The sequence below is a fragment of the Salvelinus alpinus genome, chromosome 1 (assembly GCF_045679555.1).
Source record: "Salvelinus alpinus chromosome 1, SLU_Salpinus.1, whole genome shotgun sequence".
Classification (NCBI taxonomy): domain Eukaryota; kingdom Metazoa; phylum Chordata; class Actinopteri; order Salmoniformes; family Salmonidae; genus Salvelinus; species Salvelinus alpinus.
In genome coordinates, this window is record NC_092086.1 from 44036567 (window position 1) to 44055843 (window position 19277).

Consider the following 19277-nt stretch of genomic DNA (forward strand, 5'->3'; position numbering starts at 1 on the left):
ATCCCCTAGAACACAGTGGCATCCATCATTCTTAAATGGAAGAAGTTTGGAACCACCAAGACTCTTCCTAGAGCTGGCCGCCCAGCCAAACTGCGCAATCAGTGGAGAATGGCCTTGGTCAGGTAGGTGGCCAAGAACCCGATGGTCACTGACAGAGCTCCTCAGTGGCGATGGGAGAACCTTCCAGAAGAACAATCATCTCTGCAGCACTCCACCTATCAGGCCTTTATGGTAGAGTGGCCAAACGGAAGCCACTCCTCAGTAAAAAGCACATGACAGCCCGTTTGGAGTTTGACAAAAGGCACCTAAAGGACTCTGACCATGAGAAACAAGATTCTCTGGGTCTGATGAAACAAAGATTGAACTATTTGGCCTCAATGTCAAACGTCACGTCTGGAGGAAACCTGGCACCATCCCTACGGTGAAGCATGGTGGTGGCAGCATCATGCTGTGGGGATGTTTTTCAGCGGCAGGGACTGGAAGAATAGTCAGGATCAAGGGAAAGATAAACCGAGCAAAGTACAGAGAGATCCTTGATTAAAACCTGCAGAGCGCTCAGGACCTCAGACTGGGGCGAAGGATCACCTTCCACAAAAGGACAACGATCCTAAACACACAGCCAAGACAACGCAGGAGTGGCTTCGGGACAAGTCTCTGATTGTCCTTGAGTAGCCCAGCCAGAGCCCTGACTTGAACATCCCTGGAGAAACCTGAAAATAGGATGTGCAGCGATGCTCCCCATCCAACCTGAAAGAGCTTGAGAGGATCTGCAGAGAAGAACTGGAGAAACTCCCCAAATACAGGTGTGCCAAGCTTGTAGCGTCATACCCAAGAAGACTCTAGGCTGTAATCGCTGCCAAAAGGTGCTTCAACAAAGTACTGAGTAAAGGGTCTGAATACTTATGAAATGTGATTAATGCGATACATTTATAGATTTACAAAAATTTCTAAACCTTTATTTGCTTTGTCATTAGAGGTATTGTGTGTAGATTGATTGAGGGGGGGAAAAAACAATTTTAGAATAAGGCTGTAACGTAACAATGTGGAAAAAGTCAAGGGGTCTCAATAATTTCTGAATGTTCTGTAGATAATAAATTATAGATCTAAAATTTGTGACTCACATCATAAAAGCAGAAGGAGGTAAACTTTTACTACAATTGTGCAAATGTGCTCACACATAGAAGCTACACACACACACGAGGATTCACAGATTCAATTTCCTCAAATAGAACGCAGTGATGACTCATTCTCTGCTCAGCACCAACTGCAATGTTCTGCTGTAGCAGATAACACCTTTATTTATTAAAATAAATGTTCAGATAATAAATTAATTAATCCTGAAAAACTTTTGTTATTTACCGCACTTGGAGTTCTAAGAGACTGAACTGTCAATATTTCACACTGCATTATTGACATTTACATCCCTATTTACTTCCTTGAATGAGATTCCAATTCAAGTCATATTGTAAACACTGTATGCTAAATATAGCCATAGAAAATGGAGGAGTTACAAATAAGTGATGATTTGAAATATTAATTGATAGAAATAATTTAGAATAAAAAAATAAAAATCAGGTCATTGAAAAATAAAACATTGTCAAGTTCTATTTATTTTGGGGAATATGCAACTGTTCACCCCTTAAACTTGTGGGAATAGGCCTATATGGATAGGGACAAATTTACATTTTTCTAACAGAAGAAATATTTTTAAAAGCATATGCATGAAAATGGGAAACAGTTCACCGGGTACAGGTCTGAATCCAAACTTTACACTGTTGATTTTATGTACATTTACTGTACATTTCACAGCATTTGCCAATAACAAAATCTGAAAATACTCTGGATACATTGTTACATAAGAATATTCATTGCAGTAGGTTCAAGAAGGGTTTGAGTGAGAGGTCCAACTAGTGTCCACACCTCTCCAAATGCACTTTTATAACAAGGAAAGACCCTTCAACTATAGAGGTGCTTTTTTGAACTCTCCTAGCTTTGCCATTGAGGAACTGAGGCAAGCACACTTGCCCTGCGTCCCTACCTTCACACAATTCCAGTTGTTGTTTAGGCAATCCCAAAACTTTTAAAGATAAATCCCTATCTGGGTCAGGGGGGAATCATTTGAAAGCTTAATATATTGCCAACATAATATACAATCTTACAGTGTTAGGCTTTCAAAAGGCACTTCAAAACAAACAGATTGCAATTTTGCTGTGCATAGAATGGAGTCATGAGTGCATTCAAGTTAGTGTTCTGCGGAAAACTCTCAACACGACAAACCTAGGCTCATTCTGTTCAGGTCAACCCAGGGTATTACACCTTGACCAAACCAGCTCCAAGTGTGCGTCTGCATGTTGATTTTGTCTATCCCAATCAGACTCATTCATGACACGCAGGTGAACAATATTACATTTGGGGACAGATCAAAACACATGAAACACAGGTGATAAACATTGGGTTGTTATTTTACCAGAAATGCATATGATTTTTATTTAATTTAATTTTTTGTGTGGATATCTTTGTATAATTTTGACCCATTTTGAACTCATACAAATATCGTGTGTTCTCTACTCTCTACTTTATTCAGCATGCAAAGCATGTCATCCTTGTAACTTTGGATCAAACATAGCGCCCATAAACGTTAATACTGTAAATTACATGTTTTCAAATATGGAAATTTGAAGTGCACATTTGGACTCACAGGTGTTAGGTTTGCTTGTATGACATCAAAGCCATATTATAACACTCAATGTCTCATCTTTCAGAACACATCCACTCCTCTCATTTACAGCGTTTCCCTCACCAAGACCATTTCAAATGTCGCCCAATTAGCGGGCGGGATGAGGGAAACTTGTCACGCACGGTGCTCAAGTTTATAATAGCTGTCAGTCAAAACCGATACCGTGCTGTGAAGCTAGAATCTGAGCTCTGACGTCATGTATAGCATGTTACTCTACAGCCACTGCGTTCCAATCCGCTTATCAATGACAAAAACTGCCATGTTCAACCCGTATACAGGATGACAGGGACTGTGCAAGTGGAAAGGTCTACTGATCATATCAAATGGTAATGTAAGAATGCCTTGACAGGCTAGCCTATAACAATTGGGGGGAAACACAATGTGAGAAAGAAGGACAACGAATTAAAGAAAATAGAGAATGTCTGTAAGCAGCTGGTTTAGCTTGTGTTGATTGATGCAAATCAATATGTTCCTGCAGTCAAGATAGGAACTTGCCACTCACATTGGAACGGAGTCAAAACCTTTCTGGAAACAAGCACGTTCAAAAGGAACATAAAGGCCCTTAGTTTTAACTCATTATACAGAGAAACTGAATGTAAATATGGCTGTGATTGTCTTTGCCCAGCGACGGTGGGCTCATCTATTGGAGAGCGGTTGGTCACATAATACGTACAAAGCACTACAGCTGGGCGATATGGACAAAAATCCATATTGCATAGATTACCTGAATAATGATAAATAGAACGCTAAGTTCAGCTAATGTTATGTATCCTTTAAAACTACTACTAATTGTTTGATGGTTGTAGCCATCTCAAATCTCACATACAGTACCTTCAGAGTATTCATATTAACATCCCTCGACTTTGTTGTTTTAGACACAATTTTTTAAAATTGATTAAATTGAGATTTTAATGGCCTACACACACACACACAATACCCCATAATGTCAAAGTGGAGGTAAGTTTAAAATAAAATAAATGTCTTCAGTCAATAAGTACTCAACCCCTTTGTTATGGAAAGCGTAAGTTCAGGAGTAAAAATGTGCTTAACAAGTCACATGGACTCGCTCTGTGCGCAATAAGTGTTTAAAAGCTGCAATATGTAACTTTTTGGGAGAACCGACCAAATTCAAGTTATTTCTATGCTTCCTGTTTTTAAGTTTTGTTTTTGCACATTATCTTCAAACAGCAGAAAATACAATACTGTAATGGAAAATATATTTCATAGTGATTTAAAATGGTACAATGACTCGACTAGACTTGTTGTGTCACAAACAGAAATTATGCTAACTATTTGAATTTTAACAACCAGGAAAAGGTGGAGCGATTTCTGCATAGTGCATCTTTAACGTCATTTTTTAATGACTTCCTCATCTCTGTATCCCACACATACAGATAATTGTAAAGGTCCCTCAGTCAAGTTAATTTCAAAACACAGATTCAACCAGAGAGGTTTTCCAATGCCTCGCAAAGGGCACATATTAGTAGATGTGTAAAAAAAGCAGACATTGAATATCCCTTTGAGCATGGTGAAGTTTTTAAATTACACTTTGGATAGTGTGTCAATACACCCAGTCACTACAGTCACTAAGATACAGGCATCCTTCCTAACTCAGTTGCCGGAGAGGAAGGAAACCGCTCAGGGATTTCACCATGAGATCAATGGTGACTTTAAAACAGTTACATAGTTTAATGGCTGTAATAGCAGCAAATGGAGGATGGATCAACAACATTGTAGTTACTAACCTAATTGACAGAATGAAGAGAAGGCTGTACAGATTATTTTTTTTAAATCTCATAACATGCATCCTGTTTGCAAAAAGGCACTAAAGTAATACTGCAAAAAATGTGGCAAACTTTTTGTCCTGAATACAAAGTGTTATGTTGTTGGGGGCAAATCCTATACATTAAATAAATCAAACTGTCACATGCACCAAATACAACAGGTGTAGTAGACCTTACCATGAAACGCTTACTTAGAAGCCCTTAACTCTTTCTTGAACTGCATTGTTGGTTAAGAAAATATTTACCAAATAAACTAAAGTAAAAAATAAAAGTAAAAAATAAAAGTAACACAATAACAAGGCTATATACAGAGTACCACTTTCCATATTTTCAAGCATAGTGGCGGCTGCATCATGTTATGGGTATGCTTGTAATCGTTAAGGACTGGGGAGGTTCAGGATAAAAAAATAGAAGGAATGGAGCGAAGTACAGACAAAAATCCTAGAGGAAAACCTTGTTTAGTCTGCTTTCCACCAGACACTGGGAGATGAATTCACCTTTCAGCAGAACAATAACCTAAAACACAAGGCCAAATCTACACTAGTGTTGCTTACCAAGAACACAGTGAATGTTCCAGAGGTGCCGAGTTAGATTTAAGTAGATTTAAGTCAAAACCTTGGGATGACTTGAAAATGGTTGTCTAGCAATGATCAACAACCAATTTGACAGAGCTTGAAGAATTTAGAAAGCATGAATGATAGGCAAATATTAAACAATCCAGGTGTGAAAAGGTCTTAGAGATTTACCCAGAAAGCCACAGCTGTAATCGCTGCCAAAAGTGCTTCCAAAGTATTGACTCAGGGGTGTGAATACTTATGTAAATGTGATATTTCTGCATTACCTTTTCAATAAAATGGTCAAAAATGCCTAAAAACACATTTTCATTTTGGCATTGAGGCCGTGGTCACCAACCTTTGAGTAAAGATCACTTTCGCATTTAAAAAAAAAGCATGCCGAGATCTACCACTTATATTGTTTTAAACATGACTTTAAAAAAAAATTGCAGTTCTGTAGGAATCAGGTTTGTGCAGTAGGCAGGCCTAATACATTATCACAGCATATTGGCTATATGCCTGGCAAGCCAATATTGTTAATCTCAGACCACATTATATTTCAAAACTCGAGCTTTGATAATAAAATAGATCATCAGTTGGTGTAGCACTTGCGAGCCACAGTAGAGTATAAATTGAAATAATTTGAATATTTATGTTACTGGACAGATGGTAAGCTACCTGCATCTGATGGTGATTAAGACAACTGAAATTATGAAGAGGAGAAAAAAAAAATGGGGGGGCGGGAATGAAATCACAACATCAGTGATGTTCAGGTCGGAAAGTCAGGGCTCTAGAAAGATGCCAGAGTTTCCGCCTTGGAATTCCAAGTTGGATTACCGTTTTATAACACAATATTTTTCCCAGTCAGATCTCGTTTTATTCCGAGTTCCCAGTTGGCATGAGCGCATTGAAGTCATAGATGCCCGAGTTCCTAGTTGTTTTGAACACGGCATTAGTCTCAGCGGAGGGAGGGAAAGAGCAGCAGAGGGTCAGCCTCTCGCGATCCCTGCTCTCTCCTTCCTTTCTCTGGTCAGTATCACCGGAGGGGACAGTCTTCCACCTGATGGTGAAACGAGTCGCACCGCATCTGCCTCAAGCACAAATTAATGTCGTTCCTATGACCAGAGAAAGTGAAATATTCATCAATATTCAAATAGCCTTGGGTTTTTATTATTATTATTATTGTCTATCTATACACTCGGCTACTCATTCATTGCAGCGCGAGTAGGAGTTTTGTTTTGTAATAGTTTTGAAAAATATGGGACAGTGCAGAATAAAAAAAATTCAACATGAACTCACTTATAAAAACAGCACCTCTTTGCTGTATTATTTGTCAGTCTCTCTGGTCATGTTTAAAAGTTATGAAATCTCACGTAGGCTAGTATCAAATTTGAAGGAACGGATTTCAGATTGGCCAGTCCACCGGGTAGACCGACAAATTAAATAGCTAAAAATGCAAACACTTACGGGGTATTGTTTGTAGATGGGTGACAAAACAGATTAAATATATATTTTGAATTCAGTCTAACAACAATGTGGAAAAAGTCAAGGGGTATGAATACTTTGAAGGCACTGTATTAGAAAAACGTGTGTCATTTCAAACTTCATATTTCTCTACTATAGGCTACTTATTGTAATGAACCATCAATAAATTCCTGCGATAAGTGATCAGTGTCAATTTACCGTGCCAGCTCTACAATGCACTTTTTTTTTATTATTATTATTATTTTATTTTTTTAATGGGTCACCAATTACCTTCATGCAGGCCACTTACGGGTGCTTTTCTACAGCCATCATGACCTTTTTAGCCTCTTGGAACAGCACAAAACAGAACGTTACCTGGCTAACAAAGGCCCTTATGCTATACAAGCCCCTCGGTCCGGTACCTCCGGACAACTTAACACATTCTTGCCTTAGCAGGATTCAAGCTCTTGGAGGAGCTCTCGTGTTCCTGGCTGATCGAACAGGTGGGTGACGCAACACAGAGAACAGAGTAAATTCTCTGCAGCGCTACCTGTAAGGCCCTTTTGGGTGTTCGGGATTATTCAGGTATTGTTTTCTCATGTGGCGGTGTATAAAGTAGGACATCACAGTTTGACACCTGTTCAGTTGGAGTTAATGGTAACTTCAAAAAAGTGTTTTGAATGTCAATGCACTTCTATCTGCAGATAAAATAAGTCCAGTCATTGTACTGCATGTTCAACTCTCATAAGAAGGCTGGCACAGGATGGTTAGATTTTCTGCAAAAATTCTACAACGTGTCTGCATTGTTGTTGCTGTGGTCACAGTCTAAGACGGCCTGAGCTCATCTTCATGACCAGTTAGCTTTGCAGTATTGCTGCACCTACCGATCGGAAGGCTTTCCTGCCCTACTGCCTCAAATGCTATTAACATAAAGACAACACGAACACTATATATCGCCAAAGATACTAGCTACACACAAGCCACAACTCATAGTACAAAAAAACAGTAGTCATGTTTGCTCTAGTGTACTGTCCAATGAGCAGACAACCCTCCAGGCCTTTCACAGAGCAGTCAGGGTTGCCACGGCACCCAGTGACATTCAAAGACGTCATTAGGGGGATGGGAGGTTAATAAAGGTCTGGTCAGTCGTCAGCGGTTCTAAATATAGACAGAAAGAGATTGGAGAAGAGAGCAGCCAGTAAGAGAATCCACAGGTTGTTGTTGTTAGGATTTATTCTGATAAAGGATAGCCCATGTGTAGAGGAACTTAAACCAACTGGAATCATGAGAGCATAAATGTATATTGTTTAAGAGACCCATGAACACATCCTGCTACTGGATATAATTCTGAATAATTACTCCAGTTTGACAACTTATTTAAGATAAAAGTGATAACGTGTGTACAAGTTCAATGGTGAACCATATAGCCACCATAAAGCACCAGACTTTGAGATGCTGGTTTCCTGTCGTCAAACAAACTTGTAAGTAACTCAAGGAAATCACAACACATGAGTAATGCCCTGAGGGGAGCTCATGGACAGGATCAGAGGGGTAAGAGGTCACCAGGGGAGGGGGGGGGGGGGGGGGCTTCTTTGGCATTTCATGAAGAAAAAAAAGCTGGAGGAAAGAAAACCAGACTTACCTGTGGTGTTGGCAGAAATGATGAACGGAGAAGCCAGAGATGATTGCGTTAGTGGTCTTTGTTGTTCCAAAACTCAGTCAAGTTGAAGGTAATAAGAATTAGGATAAAGCTTTAGGCGAGTGTGTATTTGCTTGTGTTTGGGAATGGACTGAAGGTTCTAAAGTGGGTCTTCTGCGTCGGCCATGACTTTGGTCCAGAGGTATGGTGGATCAGTAGGCTCCTCTTCGAGTCAATCCCACTGCAATAGTCACAAATGAACAAGAGTTAGCCAGCTGCAGTTCAATGATCCTGGTAACCATACCTCCTCACACTCCTGGCCGCTGCAGATAGCATGGCCAGCATTCATAAGTAATTCAGTAATGTTAGTTTTCGACTCCAATTTTGCTTAGTCAGACAATGACAGAGTAGGTGATCTTCCAGTCAAGATTAGTTGTTACGCACAGGCCAAATAAGCAGTTGGGCTACCTCCATTTGCAACTTTCTCCCTCCCCGACTACCACCATGATAAACAGATGACCAATGATTTTACATTAATGGTAGTCTGGAGTGGAATAAAATACTTTTTTTAACTCATAAAAAAAGTCTAGTTGCTAAAGACAGTGTCTGAAATGTGGAAAATTGTTTTGCTTTGAGGGAAGGTGAGGGAGGGGGTGTTAGTCAGTTTGCCTCCGCCGAAAAGCACTCGCAGAGCTGTTAATGGGATGAGTCATGCAGCCTGGGGTCTGCAGAGACGAGAGAGAGACAGCAACACTACGATACCCACACTCCCCCTGGGGATGGAGGAGGAGGCATTGCACTGCAATACCCATACTGGCCCCCAGTCTCACCTGGGGTCATTGAGAAGCATGGTGAGTGGACAAATGGACAGTGTCAATATGTGCAGTCTTTCTAAGCTGGGCCTCTGTTCTAAAACAATAGGCTACTTAGTCATTTCATCAGTGTGAATGTGTAAACACACATTCTAAATTACTTAATTGTGTAAATTTCTCCCTGCTCTGTAACATTTCACTTATGATAGTCTATTTCTTAGGTTGCAAAATAAATAAAACCTTAGTTGTTGCTTCCGAGATCTCGTATAGCTATTATATCCATGTCACACATTTTTACAAGGGGATTTCACCATGGGAGCTCTGATTCCATCCATCCAGGGTTCTGCCCAACATAAATGAAAATCTATATTCTCTTTATTCCAATTAGCCTTTAAAATCTGGAATCCGTACTTGGTGAATATGCCACGTCTGTTTGCGATATTACAACAGAAGTATCTTCAAACTGACAGTTAATTTCCCTCAGACATCATTGCATGCACGATATAAGAGCAGAGGTACTGCACATTGTTTTTGTTGCCATGCTAGATGCTCCTCTCCCCATTTTCATCAACAAATCAAAAACAATAAATGCGCTGGGGGCGAACAGTGGCGCCGTTTCACCTTAAGCGGATGAACTTAACAAAAAGCAGCAAATATTCTAAATAAATATTCAATAAACTCCTGTCAATGTAGCCTCATCACATGCAATAAAATGGATGCAAATTGCTATATGCATTAAGTTAAAGTTGTTTTTACAGAGGTTATTCACACAATTTGCAGACCTTATCCAGAGCAAATTACATCATACAAATGTAAATTTTTTATATTCACACAGCTGGATGAACACTGGCACAGTGCCAATTGTCTCTCTCATTAATAGACAGCAATGACCTTTGATGATTTGAACACATGGTTAAATCCTTAACGTGCGATGTTGGCTCCATTACATCACACAGTAAAATAAATAACAAAGTGCCTGCTTTATGCTTAATCCTCATTCATCTCAGTTTGCTCTGCAGCTGCTGTTGGGTCTGCATCCTACAGGAGTCCTGGCAGTTCCACAGCCCACTGGGGCACCCTGCGTTTTGGACAGTGTCCCTCCCTGGACCTGCGGCCTCACCTACTGGGCAGAGGGAGCAACTGCATGGGCAGGACGTACGGCTTGGGTGACAGATGATGTAAAGATTTGGCATTTCTGCAAATATTTGTTTAATGTTGGAAGTCTATATCAGTGTGCATTTACATTATAATTCCATACTGAAATTGTACATCTGTTTTTTTAAATGCACACAGATGGCAAACAGTAACCTATACAGGCAAACAAAGGGTGGCGGGTGTAGGCTGCTATGCGACAGCACGTGTGTGTGTGTCCAAAGGTGCACATGTTGGTGCATTACTATTAATTTGAATGCATGTTTTAGCGCTGTATTCAAAATGCCTGAATCACAATTGTTTTTTGTTTTTATGAGCACTTATGTCCGCTTGTTCTCATGTCTTTTTGGTCATCTCCTTCGCTCCTTCTGCTGTGACTGTGCACCTTCCCATTCACACCAAGCCCTTCCCCATGCCACTCACAACAAAAAGAGATGAGACCACTTCTTCCTCTCTGTGACAAGCGGTTTCAACTCACTGTTTGCATTTGAGGTTGGGTCCAACAGAATAGGTAATATGGACACAAGTGGCCAAAAATAAATATAAATAAATTCAATTCAATATAGTTACAATATATCATCAAATAATAACCCGATATGTATCGTTTGGACAATACTGCAATACTATTTGTGCACTAGTTGTCTGTACCAAAACTCCAGTAATTTTCCTTCATAGCTTGTTCTCCATCTTTTTTTATATAGGGAGACACGGTTTTCAGCACTTACAGTACCAGTCAAAAGTTTACACACCTACTCATTCAAGGGTTCCTTTATTTTTACTATTTTCTACAATGTAGCATGGTGACGACATCAAAACTATGAAATAACACATATGGAATCATGTAGTAACCAAAAAATAAACAAATCTAAATATATTTTATATATATTTGAGATTCTTCAAAGTAGCCACCCTTTGCCTTGATGACAGCGCTGCACACTCTTGGCATTCTCTCAACCAGCTTCATGAGGTAATCATCTGGAATGCATTTCAATTAACAGGTGTGCCTTGTTAAAAGCTCATTTGTGGAATTTCTTTCCTTCATGCGTTTGAGCCAATCAGTTGTGTTGTGAGAAGGTGGGGTTGATATACAGAAGATAGCCCTATTTGGTAAAAGACCAAGTCCAGATTATGGCAAGAACAGCTCAAATAGGCAAAGAGAAACGACAGTCCATCAATACTTCAAGACATGAAGGTCAGTCATGATGAAACTGGCTCTCATGAGGACCGCCACAGGAAAGGAAGACCCAGAGTTCAAATCAAACTGTATGTCACATGCGCCAAATACAACAGATGTAGACCTTAGTGAAATGCTTACTTACAAGCCCTTAACCAACAATAAAGTGTTAAGAAATGATTTACTAAAATAAACTGAAGTTAAATAAAATGTATAAAAAGAAACATAATTAAAGGGCAACAAAAAAATAATAGTAGCGAGGCTATATACAGGGGGTACCGGTACAAAGTCAATGTGCTGGGCACCAGGTTATTCGAGGTAATGGGGGGGGGGGGGGTGGAGAACAGTCTATGACTAGGGTGGCTGGATTCTTTGGAAATTTTTAGGGCCTTCCTCTGACACCGCCTGGTATAGAGGTCCCAGATGACAGGAAACTTAGCCCCAGTGATGTACTGGGCCATACGCACTACCCTCTGTAGTGCCTTGCAGTCTGAGGTTGAGCAGTTGACACACCAGGCGGTGATGCAACCAGTCAGGAGGCTCTCGATGGTGAAGCTGTAGAACGTTGAGGATCTGGGGACCCATGCCAAATCTTTTCAGTCGGCTGAGGGGGAAATAGGTGTTGTCGTGCCCTCTTCACAACTGTCTTAGTGTGTTTGGACCATGATAGTTTGTTGGTGATGGACACCAAGGAAATTGAAGCCCTCAACCTGCTCCACTACAGCCCCGTAGTGGAGCTGTAGTCTACGACCATCTCCTTTGTTTTACGTCTGCTGCAGAGGATAAGTTAATTTTGGTAAACTGCACCTCAGATTGTAGCTTTTATTTTGGCTGCAGAGTTGAAGTAACAGACATCAACATCAACTGTTCAGAGGAGACTGTGTTAAATCAGGCCTTCATGGTCAAATTGCTGCAAAGACTACTAAAAGGACAGCAATAAGAAGAGACTTGCTTGGGCCAAGAAACACAAACAGAAGGACATTGGTGCTAATCTAATCCTTTGGTCTAATGAGACCAAATTTGAGATTGTTGGTTCCAACCACCGTGTCTTTGTGAGACGCAGGGTAGGTGAACGGATGAGCTCCACATGTGTTGTACCCACCGTGAAGCATGGAGGTGGGAATGGTACTTTGCTGGTGACACTGTCTGACACTGTAGAATTCAAGGCACACTTAACCAGCATGGCTACCACAGCATTACACCATCCCATCTGGTTTGGGCTTAGTGGGACTATAATTTGTTTTTACAACAGGGCAATGATCCAACACACCTCCAGGCTGTGTAAGGGCTATTTGACCAAGAAGGAGAGTGATGGAGGGCTGCATTAGATGACCTGGCCTCCACAACCACCCGACCTCAACCCAATTGAGATGGTTTGGGATGAGTTGGACCGCAGAGTAAAGGAAAAGCAGCCAACAAGTGCTCAGCATGTGTGGGAACTCATTCAAGACTGTTGGAAAAGCATTCCAGGTGAAACTGGTTGAGAAAATGCCAAGTGTGCCAAGCTGTCATCAAGGCAAAGGGTGGCTACTTTGATGAATTTCAAATAAAATATATTTTGATTTGTTTAACACTTTTTTGGGTTACTACATGATTCCATGTGTTATTTCATAGTTTTCACTATTACAATGTAGAAAATTGAAAAAATTAAGAAAAACCATTGAATGAGTAGGTGTCCAAACTTTTGACTAGAATATACAAAGTGAATTGGCCATAAATGTGAACAAATCTAGATGATTTTTAGGCCATGTCGCCCCAGCCCTAATTACCACTGCAGTGTAATTCCTGGAAAGCGGATCTAAGTCCCACTCATCAGTCGCGGAAGTCTCGCCTCTAAGCCATATGATTTAATGGAGCGGAGTTAGCGCTGAAAGCCCATGCAGTACCGCCGTCCCTGTGCATTCCGTACTGAAGCAAAGCTCTCAGGCGTCGTGCCCAAACACGTCGCTGATCGTTTAATGCTCTTAAAACTACTCTCCTCAGATGTCCCCTCCGGTTTAACACTGGCCTCTTGTCAGCACATCGACTAAATATATTCATCTTTCTCTAGGGTTTTGTTTGGTTTTGCAACGTTATCTGGGAACAGTCATGAGGATTAGACTAACGACAGGAACATGTAATTTAGTCAGTCACTCACTAACACGTTTAGATACCAAAATCACCAAGGCCAATTTGTGACAGGAAGGCATTGTTGCACCAATTGCAGGAAACAGCTAAAATTGAATTTATACTTTTGAAATTGTTAATTTTATGCAGCCTTTCTAACGTCTGGGACTAAGTGCCATTAACCTATGCCTTTATCCTGTACACCCACGGAGGATGACATTTCCTGTAATTGCATACAATATGTCAGCTAAATCTGAAAACGTGTCTAGGGTGTGGTATGGGGCGAAGCAAATGGCTCTCTGTGATAATCCAGAAGTTGGTAAGCAACTCTCCCCCTGCAGGATCCCAAGGCACTCGGTCAGATGACATGCTCCGGCAAGGGCCTGGCTTCATCACGGCATACACCGGAAGCTTGGTTATAGAAACCGTGTCACAGAGATAATGGGATGCCTTGTCGCAGGGTATTTAGAACCTTTAACCACTTCTGACTGCTGGCCTAGCCGCTTTCACCGGCTGCATTAGCCTAATGACGTACGAATGGGGATAAAAATATCAGTTCATCTTTTTTTTCTTTTTTTTTCTCTTTGCAGTACCACTGCATGATGGTGCAAGGAGACTCATCCGGCGAATACCCTAAGTGGGGGTCTCCGTCTCCTCACATTATCACTGAAAATACCTGTCCCTCCAACAGCCAGGAAGTGCTGCTAAGTGACATGCTCTGTCCTCAGACCTTGGCATCAGCCTTTGCTTGAAGCCATGACTTAAAATGGTTCAACATATGAAGCACAGAAATTCTACACCAAGAAATTCTTAGAATTGCAGTGGGAGCTTTAAGCAGGAGCAAATCAATTTGCAACAATCAAATGTGCTTCATGTTTAAATTGGCTGCTGTCAAACTTTATTGCATAGCATTTATGAATGCAATGGCCTTCCGGCAATGCAACAGAAAGGCCTGTGGCACAGAGTCAGGTCTGGTCCAAAATCAGAACCACATAAGGAGGATCCGTTGTGCTCTTATAAACAGAACCAAAGATGGGGTCTGACACTCACTAACCCAGCAAAAATGTGTGCTGCTGCTGCACATTCCCCTCAGCCAGCCCTCAGAGTCAAGGCGAGAGAGCGACCAGCAGAATCTCAAGGAGAAAGGAGGGACACTGCACTCAGCAGCGCCTTTCCCACCAGCAGTGACGAAATGGCCCCATCTCCCCTTGACGCCACACCTTACATAAATTACAGAGAACATGCAGGCTCTCAATGGCAGTGCGGAACCTTTAATTTACCTTGAAAATAAATTGTTCACTTAAATAGCTGAGAGATAGGCCTAGTTAGTTGATTAAAAATGTAGTCCAATGAAGCATGTCTAGGCAATGGCCTTATAACTGGTCCAAGGATGTTTCATTAGGATCCAGACACCAAATTACTCACTTCAGTCAAATAATTTTTCCCCAACACTGAAGTGCCTCACAGAAATGATACAATCAAAACAATTTTGGGTCAGCACATTGCTCAAGGGTAGGAGGCTGGCACCTATTCCTTCTGGAATTTGAACCAGTCACATGCCCATTTCTCCAAGAATATGCTTTCTGGGGGCTAGTATTGTAAACGTGCATGGAATATTGGGTGGAGGCTGTCAACTGTGGGTTTTATCCGATCAACACTGGTAACCAGGTTTCCGGGATATATATATATTTTTTTAAAGATTTCAGCACAGAAAGCATGTTTCAATCATTAACATACAGCTGAGGTTATTTTTGCTTCACACTGTAGCCTAAACACTGTTTTCTACAGTGTATGAATCCAAGTTTCCATGCATTTTTGCATTGCATACAGAATAGGCGAACATCAAGGCCCTGTATCTTCAGTGCAGCGCATGGGCAGGGCTGTTCAATAGCCTTTTCAACACCTTGTGTGATTCATCAGGACAAGTGACTGCGTCACGTCATTGATGAACTGTTTTTTTTATTAAAAAAATAAAGAAGTTGCCATCTTACATACTGAACCTATTTCATGAAGGAGTAGGCCTAATCTCTCGTGGACAGATGCACGTAACATAAAAATGGTAGTAGCATCTGTCAACAGCCTGTGGGATGGCAAATAGACAAGCCCGAAACTGGCTGAGAGTTTCCATTTAGAGGGATGAAGACTTAGCTAGTCACGTTAGTACACCTACGGAAGCTTTTAATTCTGGGTGTCCGAGATCAGAGAAGCAAAGTTCGACCCATCAAGTTTAATTCAGGCAATCAATATAAAAGAGACACATTTCAAAAATAGACATTAGTGACCCGCATAGAGAGAGCACATTTAAATGTACACTGTTCAGTGGCCATGGTCTGAAGCAAATGTTATTTATATCCTCATAAGGAAGAGGTCCCCTATGGAACATGGTATCTCAATGTGTGACCCTTTAAGTCTTGACATCTGTCACCATGTAATTCAACTGGGCACATGCAGATGTTCAGATAAGATCAGGTTATCTGATAGCCAAGAGGGCAGAAATCAGGAGTGTGACAAGGCAACCCTTGAGCAAAAAAGCTGATGCTAGAGATGGTTTAGCTAGCGGTTCTTCATTTACTTGGAATGACTGTTAAAGGAGGGCAATTCCACAGCAACAGTGATGCTGAGATTCTTCACATTGGCATACATATTAAACAAAATCCAATGATTAAAGTTAAAAACAGTACAACTCCATGCACAAGGACTTAACCATTTTCAATGAAAAGAACACTTGCAAGGCCACTCGAGGACTGTGAGAGGCATCCACACACACACACACACACACACACGTGAGAAGCAGCATCTGTCAATCAACTGATCTCTAGCAAATCTTTGACACTTAATCAAAGACAGGCATTTGTCATTAATTTCATTTTAGGAGGAAATCCTTCTCCATGACCTCTCTGGCTCCATCCAACTTCTGCACAACGGAGCTGTGCAAGACTGCCAAATGACTTGCGAGCCAAAACCACAAGCCACATCTTTTCATAGGGTTTAGGGTGGCCTGCAGGTAAAATGTTAGTGTGTACATGCACAGAACAAGCCACAAATCAAAACCTTACTTTGGAATCCACTGTAGAATATACACTGAGTGTACAAAACATTAGGAACACCTGCTCTTTCCATGACAAACTGACCAGGTGAAGGTTATGATCCATTATTGATGTCACCTGTTAAATCCACTTCAATCAGTGTAGATAAAGGGGAGGAGATAGGTTCAAGAATAATTTTTAAGCCTTGAGACATGGAATGTGCATGTGTCATTCAGAGGGTGAATGGGCAAGATAAAATATTTAAGTACCTTTGAACAGGGTATGGTAGTAGGTGTGAGGGGGACTGGTTTGAGTGTGTCAACTGCTGTGCTGCTGGGTTTTTCACACTCAACAGTTTCCTGTTTGTATCGAGAATGGTCCACCACCCAAGGGACATGCAGCCAACTTGACACAACTGTGGGAAGCTTTGGAGTCAACATGGGCCAGCATCCCTGTGGAACACTTGATACCTTGTAGGCCATTCCCCAACAAATTGAGGGCAAAAGGGGGGTGCAACAATATTAGGAAGGTGTTGTAATGTTTTGTACACTGAGTATCTAGGACTACCTTTAATAAATGCCATGTTCCTTTCATAACAGTTATGCCTATCATGAAAGTAACTGCAAAAACAACTTTGCCTTTGCCAGCAGACAATCCATTGTGATAACTGACACGGACCATAAATTAAGAAACTATTCAGACATCTCTACATAAGGAGCAAACCTACCCGTCTGTACTTCACCACTATCTAGGCACAAAAGGTGCTTCCAGGAATGCAAATTAGTATTTTGGGGGGCAAGGAAGGCACTGATATTGAGTTAATTGGCCTAAGCTATGATATTTCACTTCCATCCACATTTTTATTTACGCAGTAAAACTAGTGGCGTTAAATGTCATTTAACTAGGCAAGACAGTTAAGAACAAATTCTTATTTACAATGACAGCCTACCAAAAGGCCTGCGGGGACAGGGGCTGGGATGAATAATATAATATAGGACAAACACACATCACGACATAAAGAGAGACCCAAGACAACATAGCAGGGCAGCATCACATGACTACACAGCATGGTACAAACATTGGGCAAAGACAACAGCACAAAGGGCAAGAAGGTAGAGACAACAATACATCACGCAAAGCAGCCACAACTGTCAGTAAGAGTGTCCATTAATGAGTTTTTGAATGAAGAGATTGGACAGTTCTCAGTTTGAGTGTTTGTTGCAGCTCATTATGTTAGTTAGCATATAACGTTATATTGATTATGCAAAAACACAGGCAACTGACTGTGGGATCCTCTCACACCGACATAGTAACTGTATACACCTATAGAAACAACTAGCAGGGAGTGGGACCCCAACTCGAGTGGCACCATCACCTAAAAAAAAAAAATGCGGCGTCGCAAACTTGCAGACGACTGCAATGGGGGTTACCAGAAGAAGTGGCGATTGCAGAACTGGCAAACTAACTAGTCATTTCAACTCGAACAAAACACAATTTGCTAAACATGGAGGACACAAATTGCCATGGAGAGGGCACCGACGGCTGCGGTACTGCTTTTAGCGCCCACCCTAAAAAAACATTTTTCAAATGTGATAGCTAAGTTAGCCTGCGTTAGCTAGTAACGTTAACGTAAACTATCTGGAAGTAGGCTGCTGATAAGCTAACGTTAGCTAGCAAGCTAACTAGACGTCTGGGAACATTACAACCTGGCTAACTGACGCTTTAAATCAGATGCTAATACTATGTGTCAGTTTGTTAACTTGACATTTTCCAAATCAGAACAATCCTTTCATGCACATTTACATTAGCTAAAGCAACTTCGCTTGCTAGCTAACGTTAACTAGCTATCAAAACTTCATAGCATTCTCTCAACTATCTAGCTTGTTAGCTAGCCATGAGTAACCAAACGCATCATCTGAAAATATCGCGGTATAAAAAAAACCTTTCTTACCAGCAGTAGACGAAAGATACATTCTCTCCCAGCAAACATAACGTACCTGATTGTCGTTCTCCTTTTCGCTGCTCGGCGATTGCCTCTTCGACCGTTACACTTCTTGATTGGTTTAATAATATTTTGGGGGGGTGAAATGTCTAATTTTCCCTGTCACAACTCTCTTTCCTCCATATTTTCAGCTCCTCCACCAACAACATTAATGACGTTTGTCCCCTGTCACGTGACCCCATCTGTTGGCGCTAAAAATAGATTAAACACCCAATGAGTAACTCAGGACAGATACCCAACACAGTCGCAGAGGTAGACTACTACCACGTTCGGAGAAGAAAAGGACTGCAAGTTTCCTACCAAAATCTTGGTTGCGCAGAATGTGTAGCGCATCTTTTTGGGAAGACTATCAATGTGAATCTTGGGCGCCCCTATTAGATATACAGTAACTCAGAACAGCAAGTTACAGAGTATGCTAGACTAGAGCATGGGAAACATGTTTACATTGCCAAAGCATGTGGAATAAATCATAAACAAAAGTGAAATAAACAGAAATTAACAGTGAAAGCTTTAAAAGAATAGAGCCATATCAATGTCTATTACTGGCTACGTACAGTGTTGTAACAATGTGCAAATAGTAGAAGTAAGAAAGGGAAAATAAATAGTATGTGGATTCTATTTGTAAATGTAGGTAGCACACGTGAGGATGTTTTTCTCTTTAGATATAATTTCCTCTATTATTGCTAACCAGATGTAAAAGTATGTTTTGATTAACTTATTGATGGAGTGGGTTAGGTCTGCTCTATCCCAAATGAGTCTCTTCCTTGTTTCACACCTGGTAGTTTGGTGGACTACCAGCTCTCTCTCTCTCTCTCTCTCTCTCTCTC

At 41.0% G+C, this 19277-nt stretch overlaps 1 protein-coding gene across 1 annotated transcript in view; it reads right to left on the reverse strand.

The window, feature by feature from the left end:
* The window catches only part of LOC139538026 (histone deacetylase 5-like), a 98153-nt gene extending 79545 nt beyond the window's left edge, over positions 1-18608 (reverse strand). Inside the window, exons 1-2 of the mRNA XM_071340203.1 lie at positions 18446-18608; positions 8182-8419 (exon numbers count right to left, since the gene is read on the reverse strand). The gene's annotated coding sequence lies outside the window, so the exon portion shown is untranslated. The remainder of the gene's footprint in view (positions 1-8181; positions 8420-18445) is intronic.
* Between the last annotated feature and the right edge of the window lie 669 nt (positions 18609-19277).